The sequence below is a fragment of the Nyctereutes procyonoides genome, unplaced genomic scaffold (assembly GCF_905146905.1).
Source record: "Nyctereutes procyonoides isolate TBG_1078 unplaced genomic scaffold, NYPRO_anot_genome, whole genome shotgun sequence".
NCBI lineage: Eukaryota > Metazoa > Chordata > Mammalia > Carnivora > Canidae > Nyctereutes > Nyctereutes procyonoides.
Window position 1 is genome coordinate 8,351,187 of NW_026575128.1, and position 16,365 is coordinate 8,367,551.

Sequence of the window (16,365 nt, forward strand, 5' to 3'; positions counted from 1 at the left end):
TACATCACTGGTGCGAATATGAATTTTCATAACCCTTCCAAAGGGAAATTTGGCAATATCTAAAAATACTACGTATGTATTGATTTACTTTTTGACCCAGCAAGACCATTTCTGGGTTTTTTTTTTAATAAATTAATTTTTATTGGTGTTCAATTTACCAACATACAGAATAACACCCAGTGCTCATCCCGTCAAGTGTCCCCCTCAGTGCCCATCACCCATTCACCCCCACCCCCCGCCCTCCTCCCCTTCCACCACCCCTAGTTCGTTTCCCAGTGTTAGGAGTCTTTATGTTCTGTGTCCCTTTCTGATATTTCCCACACATTTCTTCTCCCTTCCCTTATATTCCCTTTTCATATTCCCCAAATGAATGAGAACATACACTGTTTGTCTTTCTCCGATTGACTTACTTCACTCAGCATAATACCCTCCAGTTCCATCCACATTGAAGCAAATGGTGGGTATCTGTCATTTCTAATGGCTGAGTAATATTCCATTGTATACATAAACCACATCTTCTTTATCCATTCATCTTTCGATGGACACCGAGGCTCCTTCCACAGTTTGGCTATTGTGGACATGGCTGCTAGAAACATCGGGGTGCAGGTGTCCCAGCGTTTCATTGCATCTGAATCTTTGGGGTAAATCCCTAACAGTGCAATTGCTGGGTCATAGGGCAGGTCTATTTTTAACTCTTTGAGGAACCTCCACACAGTTTTCCAGAGTGGCTGCACCAGTTCACATTCCCACCAACAGTGCAAGAGTGTTCCCTTTTCTCCGCATCCTCTCCAACATTTGTGGTTTCCTGCCTTGTTAATGTTCCCCATTCTCACTGGTGTGAGGTGGTATCTCATTGTGGTTTTGATTTGTATTTCCCTGATGGCCAGTAATGCAGAGCATTTTCTCATGTGCTTGTTGGCCATGTCTGTGTCTTCCTCTGTGAGATTTCTCTTCATGTCTTTTGCCCATTTCATGATTGGATTGTTTCTTTGCTGTTGAGTTTATTAATAAGTTCTTTATAGATCTTGGAAACTAGCCCTTTATCTGATACGTCATTTGCAAAAATCTTCTCCCATTCTGTAGGTTGTCTTTTAGTTTTGTTGACTGTATCCTTTGCTGTGCAAAAGCTTCTTATCTTGATGAAGTCCCAATAGTTCATTTTTGCTTTTGTTTCTTTTGCCTTTGTGGATGTATCTTGAAAGAAGTTACTGTGGCCGAGTTCAAAAAAGGTGTTGCCTGTGTTCTCCTCTAGGATTTTGATGGAATCTTGTCTCACATTTAGATCTTTCATCCATTTTGGGTTTATCTTTGTGTGTGGTGAAAGAGAGTGGTCTAGTTTCATTCTTCTGCATGTGGATGTCCAATTTTCCCAGCACCATTAATTGACAAGACTGTCTTTCTTCCAGTGGATAGTCTTTCCTCCTTTATCGAATATTAGTTGACCATAAAGTTCAGGGTCCACTTCTGGGTTCTCTATTCTGTTCCATTGATCTATGTGTCTGTTTTTGTGCCAGTACCACACTGTCTTGATGACCACAGCCTTGTAGTACAACCTGAAATCTGGCATTGTGATGCCCCCAGATATGGTTTTCTTTTTTAAAATTCCCCTGGCTATTCGGGGTCTTTTCTGATTCCACACAAATCTTAAAATAATTTGTTCTAACTCTCTGAAGAAAGTCCATGGTATTTTGATAGGGATTGCATTAAACGTGTAAATTGCCCTGGGTAACATTGACATTTTCACAATATTAATTCTGCCAATCCATGAGCATGGAATATTTTTCCATCTCTTTGTGTCTTCCTCAATTTCTTTCCGAAGTGTTCTATAGTTTTTAGGGTATAGATCCTTTACCTCTTTGGTTAGGTTTATTCCTAGGTATCTTATGCTTTTGGGTGCAATTGTAAATGGGATTGACTCCTTAATTTCTCTTTCTTCAGTCTCATTGTTAGTGTATAGAAATGCCATTGATTTCTGGGCATTGATTTTGTATCCTGCCACGCTACCAAATTGCTGTATGAGTTCTAGCAATCTTGGGGTGGAGGCTTTTGGGTTTTCTATGTACAGTATCATGTCATTGGCGAAGAGGGAGAGTTTGACTTCTTCTTTGCCAATTTGAATGCCTTTAATGTCTTTTTGTTGTCTGATTGCTGAGGCTAGGACTTCCAGTACTATGTTGAATAGCAGTGGTGAGAGTGGACATCCCTGTCTTGTTCCTGATCTTAGGGGAAAGGCTCCCAGTGCTTCCCCATTGAGAATGATATTTGCTGTGGGCTTTCCGTAGATGGCTTTTAAGATGTCGAGGAAAGTTCCCTCTATCCCTACACTCTGAAGAGTTTTGATCAGGAATGGATGCTGTATTTTGTCAAATGCTTTCTCTGCATCTAATGAGAGGATCATATGGTTCTTGGTTTTTCTCTTGCTGATATGATGAATCACATTGAGTGTTTTACGAGTGTTGAACCAGCCTTGTGTCCGGGGATAAATCCTACTTGGTCATGGTGAATAATTTTCTTAATGTGTTGTTGGATCCTATTGGCTAGTATCTTGTTGAGAATTTTTGCATCCATGTTCATCAGGGATATTGGTCTGTAATTCTCCTTTGTGGTGGGGTCTTTGTCTGGTTTTGGAATTAAGGTGATGCTGGCCTCATAGAACGAATTTGGAAGTACCCCATCTCTTTCTATCTTTCCAAACAGCTTTAGTAGAATAGGTATGGTTTCTTCTTTAAACGTTTGATATAATTCCCCTGGGAAGCCATCTGGCCCTGGACTCTTGTGTCTTGGGAGGTTTTTGATGACTTCTTCAATTTCCTCCCTGGTTATTGGCCTGTTCAGGTTTTCTGTTTCTTCCTGTTCCAGTTTTGGTAGTTTGTGGCTTTCCAGGAATGCGTCCATTTCTTCTAGATTGCCTAATTTATTGGCGTAGAGCTGTTCATAATATGTTTTTAAAATCGTTTGTATTTCCTTGGTGTTGGTAGTGATCTCTCCTTTCTCATTCATGATTTTATTAATTTGAGTCTTCTCTCTCTTCTTTTTAATAAGGTTGGCTAATGGTTTATCTATCTTATTAATTCTTTCAAAGAACCAACTCCTGGTTCTATTGATCTGTTCCACAGTTCTTCTGGTCTCAATTTCGTTGAGTTCTGCTCGAATTTTAATTAACTCTCTTCTTCTGCTGGGCATCGGGTCCATTTCCTGTTTTTTCTCTAGCTCCTTTATGTGTAAGGTTAGCTTTTGTATTTGAGTTCTTTCCAGTTTTTGAATGGATGCTTGTATTGTGATGTATTTCCCCCTCAGGACTGCTTTTGCTGCATCCCAAAGATTTTGAACGGTTGTATCTTCATTCTCATTAGTTTCCATGAATCTTTTTAATTATTCCTTAATTTCCTGGTTGACCCTTTTATCTTTTAGCAGGATGGTCCTTAACCTCCACGTGTTTGATGTCCTTCCAAACTTCTTCTTGTGATTGAGTTCTAATTTCAAGGCGTTATGGTCTGAGAATATGCAGGGGACGATCCCAATCTTTTGGTATCGGTTCAGATCCGATTTGTGACCCAGTATGTGGTCTATTCTGGAGAAAGTTCCATGTGCACTTGAGAAGAATGTGTATGCAGTTGAGTTTGGATGTAAAGTTCTGTAGATATCTGTGAAATCCATCTGGTCCAGTGTATCATTTAAAGCTCTCGTTTCCTTGGAGATGTTGTGTTTAGAAGACCTATCGAGGGTAGAAAGAGCTAGATTGAAGTCATGAAGTATAAGTGTATTATTATCTAAGTATTTCTTCACTTTGATTATTAACTTATTTAAATATTTGGGAGCTCCCACATTCGGGGCATATATATTGAGGATTGTTAAGTCCTCTTGCTGGATAGATCCTTTAAGTATGATATAGTGTCCCTCTTCATCTCTCACTACAGGCTTCGGGGTAAATTTTAGTTTATCTGATATAAGGATGGCTACCCCTGCTTTCTTTTGAGAACCATTTGAGTGGTAAATGGTTCTCCAACCTTTTATTTTCAGGTTGTAGGTGTCCTTCTGTCTAAAATGAGTCTCTTGTAGACAGCAAATAGATGGGTCCTGCTTTTTTATCCAGTCTGAAACCCTGCGCCTTTTGATGGGGTCATTAAGCCCGTTCATGTTCAGAGTTACTATTGACAGATATGAGTTTAGTGTCATCATGATATCTATTTAGTCCTTGTTTTTGTGGATTGTTCCACTGAACTTCTTCTTAAAGGGGAATTTTAAGAGTCCCCCTTAAAATTTCTCGCAGAGCTGGTTTGGAGGTCACATATTCTTTCAGTTCCTGCCTGTCTTGGAAGCTCTTTATCTCTCCTTCCATTTTGAATGAGAGCCTTGCTGGATAAAGTATTCTTGGTTGCATGTTCTTCTCATTTAGGACCCTGAATATATCCTGCCAGCCCTTTCTGGCCTGCCAGGTCTCTGTGGAGAGGTCTGCTGTTACCCTAATACTCCTCCCCATGAAAGTCAGGGACTTCTTGTCTCTTGCTGCTTTAAGGATCTTCTCTTTATCTTTGGAATTTGCAAGCTTCACTATTAGATGTCGAGGTGTTGAACGGTTTTTATTGATTTTAGGGGGGGATCTCTCTATTTCCTGGATCTGAATGCCTGTTCCCCTTCCCAGATTGGGAAAGTTTTCAGCTAGGGTTTGTTCAAATACATATTCTGGCCCTCTGGCCCTTTCGGCACCCTCGGGAACCCCAATTAAACGTAGGTTTTTCTTCCTTAGGCTGTCATTTATTTCCCTTAATCTGTCTTCATGGTCTTTTAATTGTCTCTTTTTTCTTCAGTTTCCCTCTTTGCCATTAACTTGTCTTCTATGTCACTCACTCGTTCTTTCACCTTGTTAACCCTCGTCGTTAGGACTTCTAGTTTGGATTGCATCTCATTCAATTGATTTTTAATTTCTGCCTGATTGGATCTAAATTCTGCAGTCATGAAGTCTCGTGAGTCCTTAATGCTTTTTTCTAGAGCCACCAGTAGCTGTATAATAGTGCTTCTGAATTGGCTTTCTGACATTGAATTGTAATCCAGATTTTGTAACTCTGTGGGAGAGGGCTGTTTCTGATTCTTTCTTTTGAGGTGAGGTTTTCCTTCTAGTCATTTTGCTCAGTGCAGAGTGGCCAAAAACAAGTTGTATTGGGAAAAGGAGAGAAAGAGAGAGAAGGAAAGAAAAGCGAAAGAGAAAAACGAAAAAGAAGGGAAAAAAGAGAAGAAAAAGAGAAAGAAAAAGAAAGGTGAAAAAAAAGGGGGCGTGGGGAAAGCAATCAGAAATCAAAAAGAAAAGAAAAAAGAAAAAAAACAAAAAACACGGGGGAGTATATTCTGATTCTGTAGACTTTAAGTCCCTTGACTTCCCCTGGAACTGGTCCGTCTAGCTGGTCTTCTGGGGGAGGGGCCTGCTGTGCTGATTTTCAGGTGTTAGCACTTGGGGGAGCTGCTCTGCCCCTGCCTGGTGCAGGGCTCAGCGGGGGTTGTTTACCCCGTGGGGCCCCAGGAGGAACAGCCACAGTGGTTATGGCAGCTCTGGAGCCCTGGATTCAGCCTCCGCAGGAACTCCGGGGCTCTCCGTCCGCAGGGCCTGGAGGCTCCGGGGCGGGGCCGCTGATCTGCTCAGCTCGGGGCAGGAGCGTCCTTGCTGTCCTGGGCCCTCCCAGCCTCTGCCTGTCCCGGGGGGAGGCCGGATCCTGGGCTGTGTCCTGGCGCCCTGTGCTCCGGGGCCTGCGCTGTTGGATTTGCGCTCCCGCCCCGCAGCCCCCTCCGCGGAGCCGCCCGAGCCCCTCCAAGCTGCTCCGGGCCCCGCCGTGCGCGCTGCAGCCCTTAGGGAGCTCGGCGCACTCTCCTGCGCTCGCAGGTGTCTGTGAGTGTCCCAGGGATCCCGAGGGCATCCCCGCCCTCCTGGGTCCTGCTCCAACTCCCTGCGAGCCCCTTTCCGCCCGTCCGGGAAGGTTGGTGCAGCTCCTGCTCCTCCGGGACGGGGCTCTCCTGTCCTGGGGACACTCGCCCCGGCCTCAGCCCGGCTCCTGGCGGGGCCCCTCTCCCTTGATGCCTTTTGTTTCTTTATTTCTTTTCCCCCCCGTCTTCCTACCTTGATAGAAGCGCGAACTCTTCTCACTGTAGCATTCCAGCTGGTCTCTCTTTAAATCTCAGGCCGAATTCATAGATTTTCAGGATGATTTGAAGGTTATCTAGGTAATTTGGTGGGGACAGGTGATTTGGGGACCCTGCTCTTCCGCCATCTTGCCCCTCTTCCCATTTCTGGGTTTTTACCATTAAGATATACCTCCAACGATACAAAAATACATATGCACAAGAAATTCACTACAGCATTGTAATGCAATTAATTGCAAAGTATTGGAAACAGTCTAAATGCCCACACAAAGCAAAGTGATTAAACTATGGTATATCCATTTAGTGGAATAATGGAACTATAAAAAAAAAAAACCAAAGGATGAGAATGATTTGTATCAACTGATATAGAGTGTTTCTCAGATAATATACTGTTAAGTGACAAAAGTAAAGCACAGGAGTATTTATAGTATGAACTTTTGTTTAAGAAAGAAGGAGATAGGGACGCCTGCCTTTGGCTCAGGGCGTGGTCCTGGGGTCCCGGGATCGAGTCCCACATAAGGTTCCCTGTGTGGGACCTGCTTCTCCCTCTGCCTGTGTCTCTGCCTCTCTGTGTGTGTCTCATGAATAAATAAAAAAATTTTTAAAAGACTCAGAAAGTTATGAATATTAAAAAAAAGATACAAGACAGTTCACGTGTATCAGTCATTTGCGTAAAATCAATACTGGGAGGATAAACTGGAAACTAAAGTGATGTGATTGGTAACCTGTGGGGGGTAGGTGGGAAAGGGGTGCAAAACACTGGGGAGATGGGAACTGTGTATCAGGAATGAGGAAGGAGTGACATTAAAGGGGATGGGGAAGAAAACTTTATTCCAAGTTGTTCTGGAAAATAACCTCTTGATTGGATGCTGTAATGGTGAAGATAAAAAAGAACTGCAGATTAATGCTGTAATGTAGCCAGTAAATATATTTGTCACAGGGGCATAAATTAGCAATTCCAAAATCGCCATATGTGTTCACTTAAATTGAACAAATCGGTAAATATGTTTTAGACAACAAAAACTAGGTTTCTCACAAATATAGAAAGGAGAAGGCTAAAATGAACTCTGTTGGGTCAGTTTGGAATCCGAAATATCAGTATATGGGTGGGTTACTATGCATGTATTTCCTAGCTGTGTCCACTGAGAGTGACTAAATGGTATGACACCCCAGCAGTAATGAACAAACGTAGGATCCAGGTTTTTATGATTTAGTATGATTCTCCACTTCTTGGAGAAGTGGTTGATTCCAGGACTGACATAGAAAATACTAAAGGTGCTTGGAACACCTTGATGTGTGCCAGGTAATAACAAAGTACTAAAAAAAAAAAAGAAGAAGAAGGAGAAGGAGGAAGGAGAAAGAAGAAAGAAAGAAGAAGGTGGTTCAAATGGACAAAGCTGGAGCACTTTGAGCAAAAGAAATAATGAAATCATTGGATTATATTCCATAGAATAATAAAGTAAATATCCGTGAGTGCATACTGATACAGATATAAAATGGGAAATGAACATTTCTCACTTATAGTAGAATTCCAGTTAATACCTGTGGAAGGATGGATGGATTGAGGGAAATAGAAAATAAGAATTAGCAAAACAGTAATAATTGTTGCAGACAAGATCCACCAATTGATTGTAAAATTAGTGAAAATATGAGGATAAGTAAAATTTAGGTAGATTCAAAGTATGTCCCCCAGGATCGTCATTAATCACAAAGGGAAAGATAACTTTACTAGGATGAAACTTGCCAGAATTTATCTTAGTCGGTGATCAAGGTGAACATCACAATAATAAAGCATATGCACATCTTGAAACCCATGATACCATGCACTAGAAAGGATACGTCATGTCTGTGTATTCTTGCCAAAAATGTATGACCTTAGTCCAGTCATCAGGAAACATTAGCCATACCCAGACAAGGTATATTTGATAAGGTCAAGGTCATGGAAATTAAGGGAAGACCAAAGCATTCTCAGAGATTAGAGGAAACGAAGGAGATGTGACAAGTATGTGGGAATTTTTTTTTTTACAATGATCTGTTCTTGTTTATTGAAATCTATTTCTGTTTTCTCTTTGAACATTAAAGGCATGATTTAAAATGTCTTTTTTTAACTTGTCTTATAATGTCTCTTTCAGATTGTTCCATTATTTGTAGTTTGAGATACAAATTCTATTCATGTGTCCCTTCACCACTGTGGGTTTTTTTTTTTTTTTTAAGCTTTTCTCACTTTCTTGCATTTGGGAAATTCTCTTTTCCTTTTGGACTTAGCTTTGTACTAAAACAAGTTTTGATTTTCACTTATATCTCAACTAGCACGTTTGAAGTGGAAGAGGTGGCTTCTTGCATTAATTAAATCTACTATATTGATGGGAAACCTCTCTCCCCTATTCCTATTCCATTTATGAACAATGGGATAATTGCTCTCAGGGTATTAGGGTCTAAAATAAAGCTACTCACTTTCCAGATATTTATCTTACAGTTGCAATATGTATTTTTGTTTGTTTTTTGGTAACAATATATTGTGATTGAGGTCAGAATTTTTTTCTGCTTTTGTAATGGAAGACATCAACTTATTTGAAATAATTTAGAACTCAAGTGATGGTAGAAAGGAATAGAAACCTTTCCCTTTCCACTTTACCATCTTGGAAGCATAGGGGAGGAAAAAGGGAGAAAAATTACTATTGGAGGAATATGTACTTGTAAGGGACTGGAATTAAAGCTGCTGAAAAGAAGAACTCCCCTCTTCATACCCCAAGATTTCTCCCAAACATTGTCTAGATTTGAATTCTGCTGAATCAATCTCTCTCTCCCCCTCTTCTTTTTTCTTTCTCTACCCCTTTGGTAGATTTAGGGCATGTGTATGTTATGGTCTTAGTTTTAAAAAGTCTAGTGGCCAGTGGACCCTAGTACCATTTAGAATACGTGACTACCAGGGGAGAATGGAAAACAGTTCTTTCATATATCTGAAATATCATTTTTATTCATTTACACCAAAATTAACTATGAAGCCCAAGAAAGTGAAATAAGCAAAATAAGAAAAATTCCATAATAAATAAGGATCTAGAAAACGTAAAGAACTTGTGAAGTGGCAGTCATTCAGATCATACCAAGCAGGGAAGAGGAAGATCTACAAGTACTTTTGTCAGAAAACATTGGAAGCAATTATTTATCAACCCATTATGGGAGGATTTTTTCCCCCAAGCATTAGGTGGATCTGAGACCTTAATCTGATAGCACTGGAAATATTGTGTGGCAGGCATTAAGTTCCTAGACGTAAGAGCACAACTCCTATTTTAGTTCAAAAGCATTTCTTTTATGGCAGTGCTTATCAGATTACTGGAAATTGTATTCCTACTTACAGTCATCTGCCTGCTGGAAGCTGTTGGCAGGAGGACAGCGATAAAAACATGCATCCTCCAGATGAAATTGCTGAGATTTGACAAGTCAAAGCTTGATTGACCATGATTGATTAACTTGATTTTCAGTTGCGTTGTGTAGTATTCCTGATGATATTATGGCCTTTGATGGCTGAGTCTTTATTGTTTGTTTCCTCCACAGAAGTGAACAGTGCCCCGTCTTTGAAAGATTTGCGAATACTATTTTTATATGAATTTAAACTAGGACATAGTGCAGCCACAGCAAGTAGAAACATCAATTCTGTCTTTGGAAAAGGCTCTGTTAGTGAGAGGACTATCCGGTGGTGGTTTGAAAAATTTCGTTCTGGGGATTTGAGTCTGAAAAATGAGCCTCGAGGAAGACCCAAATCTGTTTTAAATGAAGATCAACTGAGAGCCATGGTGGAAGCTAACCCCAAAACAGCAATTCGAGGCCTTGCGGCAGACTTAGGAGTTTCTGCTACAACAATTTCTCGACACCTGGCTGCAATAGGAAAGGTGAAAAAGTTGGACAAGTGGGTAGGTAACACCAACTGACGGATGATCATAAACGGAGATGATTACAGGTGTGCTCTTACCTTTGGATTTGAAAGAGCAGAGACCTATTTCTATTTTGGAGAAATCTTAAACTTTGACAAAAAAAATAATAGTGGTCTGGACAATGATTGGATGTTGATGTAGTTTCCAAACGTGTTAAAACCATCACTGCAGGGATCCCTGGGTGGCGCAGCGGTTTGGCGCCTGCCTTTGGCCCAGGGCGCGATCCTGGAGACCCGGGATCGAATCCCACGTCGGGCTCCCGGTGCATGGAGCCTGCTTCTCCCTCTGCCTGTGTCTCTGCCTCTCTCTCTCTCTCTCTCTCTCTGTGACTATCATAAATAAAATAAAATAAAAAAAAAAAAAAAAACCATCACTGCAATCAAAAAAAGGTTCTGGTAACTCTGTGGTGGTCCGCCAAGAGAGTATTTCATTGCTTTTGACTCAGACAAAACTAATAGTAGCATCTTTTTGTCAAGAAGCTGAAACTATTTGTCAAAAATGGGTCTAAAAGCGCTGCATTGGTGAGCAGGTATGGAGGGACCTGTACTTTTCCATCATTTGACCACTGAAACCCCAGACCACCAAAGGGAGTAACTGCATTGGGCCAAGGACTTTTGCCAAATCCATCACACTCACCTGACCTTTTTTCAACAGATTACCACCTCTTTTACCATTTGGAACTCCAAGAAACAGAACATTCTCCAATAGACAACAGTAATTGAAGGATTTGAATAAATTTTAACAATGCTGAATTTTATAAATATGTAATATTTGGAGAAATTTATCATTGGGGGAAAGTAGTGAATGGTAACTGTGTATTTTGCTCGAATAAAACTTCTTTTTCTGAAAAATACAACATTTTCATTTTTACGTAAAGCCACTTTCATATTTCTCAACTTAATAGCTTCCCAGACTCTGGCGGAACGTGAAGACCTACAGGTACCTAAGGTTCTGGAAAATTACAAGCTACCCCTGAGTTTCGGGCTTCTTCCCTGGAGGAATGAGGATCTACCCAGAGTGTATGTGTGTGTGAACGATGCTTAGGGCTCAGCCATGCGAAGATCTGGGTAGGGGGCTGTAGCGGGCTTCAGGGAGACGGGCAACTTCATCAAAAGCTCTCAGGCTCTCGGAAAATACTTTTTGAATAAAGAAATGAAAGCATGTCTCTAATACCAAAAGCCGTGTACACAGGAGACGGGACACAGTGGTGCTTTTGGAGGATGATCCCTGTTCTGTCGCCCGGAGCCAGTCCCTTCTTTCCTGTGGTTCCCACACTGATTGTTTGTTTTTTTTTTTAATGTCAGTGACCTCTTCCCGTCCCTCTCCTCCTGACCATCCGCGACGGCTGTTCTGTGAAGGAGGGCCGAGGAATCTTAGGAGCTCAGGACGCCAAGGACGTCCTGGATGGATCTTAACTGGAGGGAGAGACCCGGGGGAGGAACGGAGGGAAAGATGGACGGAAATGTCCTAAAGCAGAATTGACTGTGGCTGAAGAATGAAAGACCATGGGATGCGTGTCTGAAGAGACGTCCCTTCCTTTGGACGGAGGCAGCCTGGTGCTGTGACGTGGGCTTCATGAGCAGAGGGCCTGGCCGCCCAGCCTGCTCAAGGTCATCTGCTCGCCTTCCTGCCCTGTCCCCAGGTCGTCAGGGACTCTCAGCAGTGTTTCTGCGGCTCCTGCCCGACAGCTGCCTCCTCTCGAGAGTGAGGGCCGACACTGAACTCCGATTATACGGGAACGAGGCTACAACCACACGTGCGGGAAGGACCGGGAGAAAGGCCTGGGGTAGGCCCGATGGCCCCGGAGAGGGGCAGTGGCCTGAGTTCCCTGGTCTGTCCCTGGTGGGGAGGAGCTGCCTCATGACCGCCCACCCTTCCCGCAGTTTGCAGACCCCTGTCAGACTCCCAGGGCCGGACGGCGTGCTGGCCTGACGCAGTCAGCGGATGACCCGGGTCAGCCTGATGGGTGGTTTCTTCCAAGAAGCAGCAGTGACCTGTGGCAGGACAGGGAAACGAGCAGCTACAGGCCGTGAGCTCTCCCAGCAGTCCCCCTCACCAGGCCCAACAAGGGGGCAAACTTGAGCGGCACCGAGAACAGCAGATCCTGTGGCTCCTGTGACCAAGCTGGGCCCGAACCATTAGTGCATTTGGTTCATGTGAGGCAGTCATTACCCTTTCTGCGTAAGCCGTTTTTGCAGAGCTTGGCTTTCCATGTTAGCAAAAGAAAGATTGCTGACTGATACCTCCTCCCCGAGCCTTCCTTTACTTAACTAAGATAAAGTTCATGAAACCACCTTGCAGGGCTTGGGGAGGAAGAGGGACAGTTCATATAAAGCACAGGCACAGAGTAGCTGCCCAATAAATATTATTTAATACCATGAAAAGTAGAAGCAGAAAAGGCAAAGTCAGGTGTAGGGGACACCTTGGAGGCCCCTCTGTGTGCGGGGCCAGCCACATGGCTGAGTTCAGTCTCAGTGAAGGCTGGTGCATGGCCTGGACCGTCCAGAGGTACTCAGCTGTAAGGGGGCTGACTTGTTCGGTCACTCTGAGCCTGTGGCTTTTCTGCAGTAAGTGCCCCCCGACCCAGTGTATCATTGGTCCCACGGGAACCAAAGAAAAGCTCCCTTTCAGGACAAAGATGAGACTTCTCATTTTCTTTGTCTTTACTTTGACTTTTTTTTTTTTTTAACAATTTTCCTTATTCATGAGACACACATAGAGACAGGCAGAGGGAGAAGCAGGCTGCATGCAGGGAGCCCGACATGGGACTCGATCCTGGTCTCCAGGATCACGCCCTGGGCTGAAGGCAGACGCTTAACCACTGAGCCACCCAGGCGTCCCTAAGATTTTACTTTTAAGTAATCTCTACACCCAACACGGGCCTTGAATTAACAACCTGAGATTAAGAGTTGCTCACTCCACTGTCTGAGCCAACCAGGCGCCCCATGGCAGTTATTTGTATCTTTTTAAAAATCATTCCTTTTTGAAAATGTGAAATATAAATGTTGTCAACAGCATCAACATGGAATCATGATGATCATTGCTCCATTGCTTTGGAAAAGTAGAAACTATAGCTTAAAATTCATAACTAGGAGCTATATTAGATTTCCAAGAAAAATGAGAAAAAAAAATTTTAAAGATGTATTGATTTATTTATTTATGATAGACATAGAGAGAGAGAGAGGCAGAGACAACACAGGAGGAGGAAGAAGCAGGCTCCATGCAGGGAACCTGACGCGGGACTCGATCCCGGGACTCCAGGGTCGCGCCCTGGGCCAAAGGCAGGCGCTAAACCGCTGAGCCACCCAGGGATCCCCGAAAAATGAGAAATTTTATACACACAAAGGGCTGCCAAGTGTCCTACTGCTCTTATTTTCCTTTCCCAGAAAAGAAAGCTTTCGAAACTTCCTTGGTTGGTTGTCAAAAGAAGGGAAGGAGTGGAGGTGGAGGTTGCTATGTCCCATCTCCCCATCCCTGAGGTAGCTTGGGTCCTGATTACAGGGGAGTAAGAAGTGACGTTGGAGGGCACCTGGCTTAGTGAAACATGCAACTCTTGATCTGGGGGTCACAGGTTAGAGCCCTGTGTTGTGGGGGGTTTACTTAAAAACAACAACAACAAAGAAAAACATTTTAAAAAGTGGTTTTGATGTTTGGTTTATTATGTCCATAGTGGCTTTTACTAAAGAAGCTCCTGCCTGGTCTCCTTGCTTATAGTGAGCCTAGAGCACCTACAGCCCCCGCACGACAGACCTCGGGCGAAGTGGTAGAGAAGCCAGAGGAAAGCAGACCCTTCCGGGACCGGTCAGGATGGTGGGCTCTCTTCCTCTTTCTGTTGATGCTTTGGCCACAGTAGCCTCCATTCACTTCCTTTGACCCCAACTACTCCGTCTGTGCTACCACGGCTCTTCACCTCATTAGCTCTCCCCGTCACGCACATTTCCTAAAGGATGTCTTACGTGATTACCCCACCCCACTATAGGTCAGGTCCCCTTGTCAGGGGCCTTAGGGCCCCAGTATGGTTCCTTCGTAACTGTGATCACCGTTGTTACATGTTTGTGTAATCGTATGTGTCATCTTCTCTGCTAGATTATAAAATTCACAATAGAGATTTTTTTTAAGATTTGATTTATTTATTCATGAGAGACACAGGCAGAGGGAGAAGCAGGCTCCCTGTGGGGAGCCCAGTGGGGGACTCGATCCCGGGACCCTCGGGTCACAACCTGAGCTGAAGGCAGATGCTGAACCACTGAGCCACCCAGGCGTGCAGGGAGTTTTTGGTTCCCAAGATCATACCCCCTCAAGACCGCAAAATCCAGTACATGGTAGGTACCTAGTAAATGTTTGTTAAATGAATGAATAAGTGTTAGAGCCAGTCTTAGCCATTTTGTAGAAAGCCCTTGTTTTGGTATCAGTATAAGTCAGGAATATGTTGATAGCAAATAATTGAAAACCTAAGTAGGTTTTCTTTACTGTAATTTATTAAAATTTTCAAACATAAAAAATACCTGAATTTTACAGTGAACACCTGTATGCCAACCGCCTAAAGCATACCATTGACATTTTACTAGACTTTATCACTTCCCTACTCCCGTAGCTATCCTTTTTTTTAAGTGCATTTCAATACAAAGTAGCAGATATTAGCTCATTTCACCCTAAGCGCTTCAGCAGCCATGTCATTACCTAGAGTTCCGTGTTGGCTTACAGTTCTTGTTCTTACAAATTTAAATTTGATGAATGCCCAAATCTTGACTGTATGTTTTGATAAATGCAAACATTTGTGTAACACCCCTCTGAAGGTGCAGACTATTACTATCAGCCCAGAAAGTTCTCTCATACCTTTTCATTTTATCCCTACTCTTACCTGCTGGAAGCAAACACTGCTCTGATTTTTTTCTACCATGGAATCGTTTTGCCTGTTCTAGAACTAACATAAATGGAATTGTACAGTGTGTGCTCTTTTGTGTAAGACTTCTTCTACTAAGCATAATGTTCTTGAAATTAATTCATTGTGCTGTATCAACATTTTATTCCTTTTAAAAGCTGATTAGTATTCCATGAAATGAATATAACAATTTATCTGTTTACCTGTTTGATACATTTGTGTGTTTTTTCCCCACAGTTTGAGCCTATTATAAATAAAGCTATTATGAATATTCTTGCACAAGTCTTTTTGTGGACATATATTTTCATTTCTTTTGGACGGATACCTAAGATTGGAAATACTGGGTCACAGGCTATGTGTATATTTAGTTTTCCTAGGCCTTTTTCCAAAGTGATTACACCATTTTATACGCCCCCCCTTCACTAACATCTGATGGTATTTTTATCTATTCTCGTGGGGGTGGGGCTATATCTCATTTTGAGCTGTTTTCCCTCTTTTACATTATAAGGAATCTAGGGAGACAGGCCATGACTGGGGTAGGTACTTAACGATGCTGTAAGTCCCAGGTGCTTTCTAGCTTTTTGTTCATCCTTAGTGTATTGATCATGGTTCCATGCGTGGCATCTGAGGTAGGCAGCCTGCCTCTTGGTATTCTTGCCCTTGTGTGCTCTCCTCTCATTGTGTGTGGGCTGGACTTAGTGACTAGCTTTTTTTTTTTTTTAAGTAAGATTCATTTATTTGAGAGAGAGAGAGCTCGCGTGTGCATGCAAGGGGGTGAGTAGGGGCAGAGGGAGAGAGAGACGGAAATGTTCAAGCAGACTCCCCACTGAGCATGGAGCTGGGACCCGGAGCTCGATCCCAGAACCCTGAGATCATGACCTAAGCCATACTCAAGAGTTGGTCGCTCAGCTGCCTGAGCCACTTAGGCGGCCCTAGCATCTAATAGAAAACAGAAGTAATGGGATGCCACTTCTGAGATTAAGCCATAAAATTTTTTTTAAGATTTTATTTATTCATGAGAGACCCAGAGAGACAGGCAGAGACACAGGCAGAGGGAGAAGCAGGCTCCACGCAGGGAACCTGACGTGGGACTCTCCCAGGACCCCGGGGTCACACCCTGGGCCGAAGGCAGACGCTCACCCGCTGAGCCACCCGGGTGCCCCTGAGATTAAGTTATAAAAAGAATGTGGCTTCTGTCATGCACATTCTTTCTCATTCTTTTTTCTGGGGAAAGCCAAAATGCCATATTGTGAGGCCCCGCACAGTTGCCATGTTGTTAAGAGACGAGGTGATGAGGGACAGAGAGGCCTGCCAACGATCCAGAGTGAGCTTAGAAAGAGATTCCCCCCCCCCCCCCCCAGCTGAGCATCAGAGGAGATTGCAGAACCACATCTGGATTCCTGGCCCACAGAAACCGAGGTA

The 16,365-nt window shown here is 43.1% G+C and overlaps 1 long non-coding RNA gene across 1 annotated transcript in view; it reads left to right on the top strand.

Moving 5' to 3' along the window:
- Positions 1-10,428, top strand: part of LOC129520633 (uncharacterized) — a 29,952-nt gene extending 19,524 nt beyond the window's left edge. The window contains exon 3 of the long non-coding RNA XR_008666644.1: positions 9,685-10,428. This is a non-coding gene — a long non-coding RNA (uncharacterized LOC129520633). The remainder of the gene's footprint in view (positions 1-9,684) is intronic.
- Positions 10,429-16,365: the final 5,937 nt, after the last annotated feature.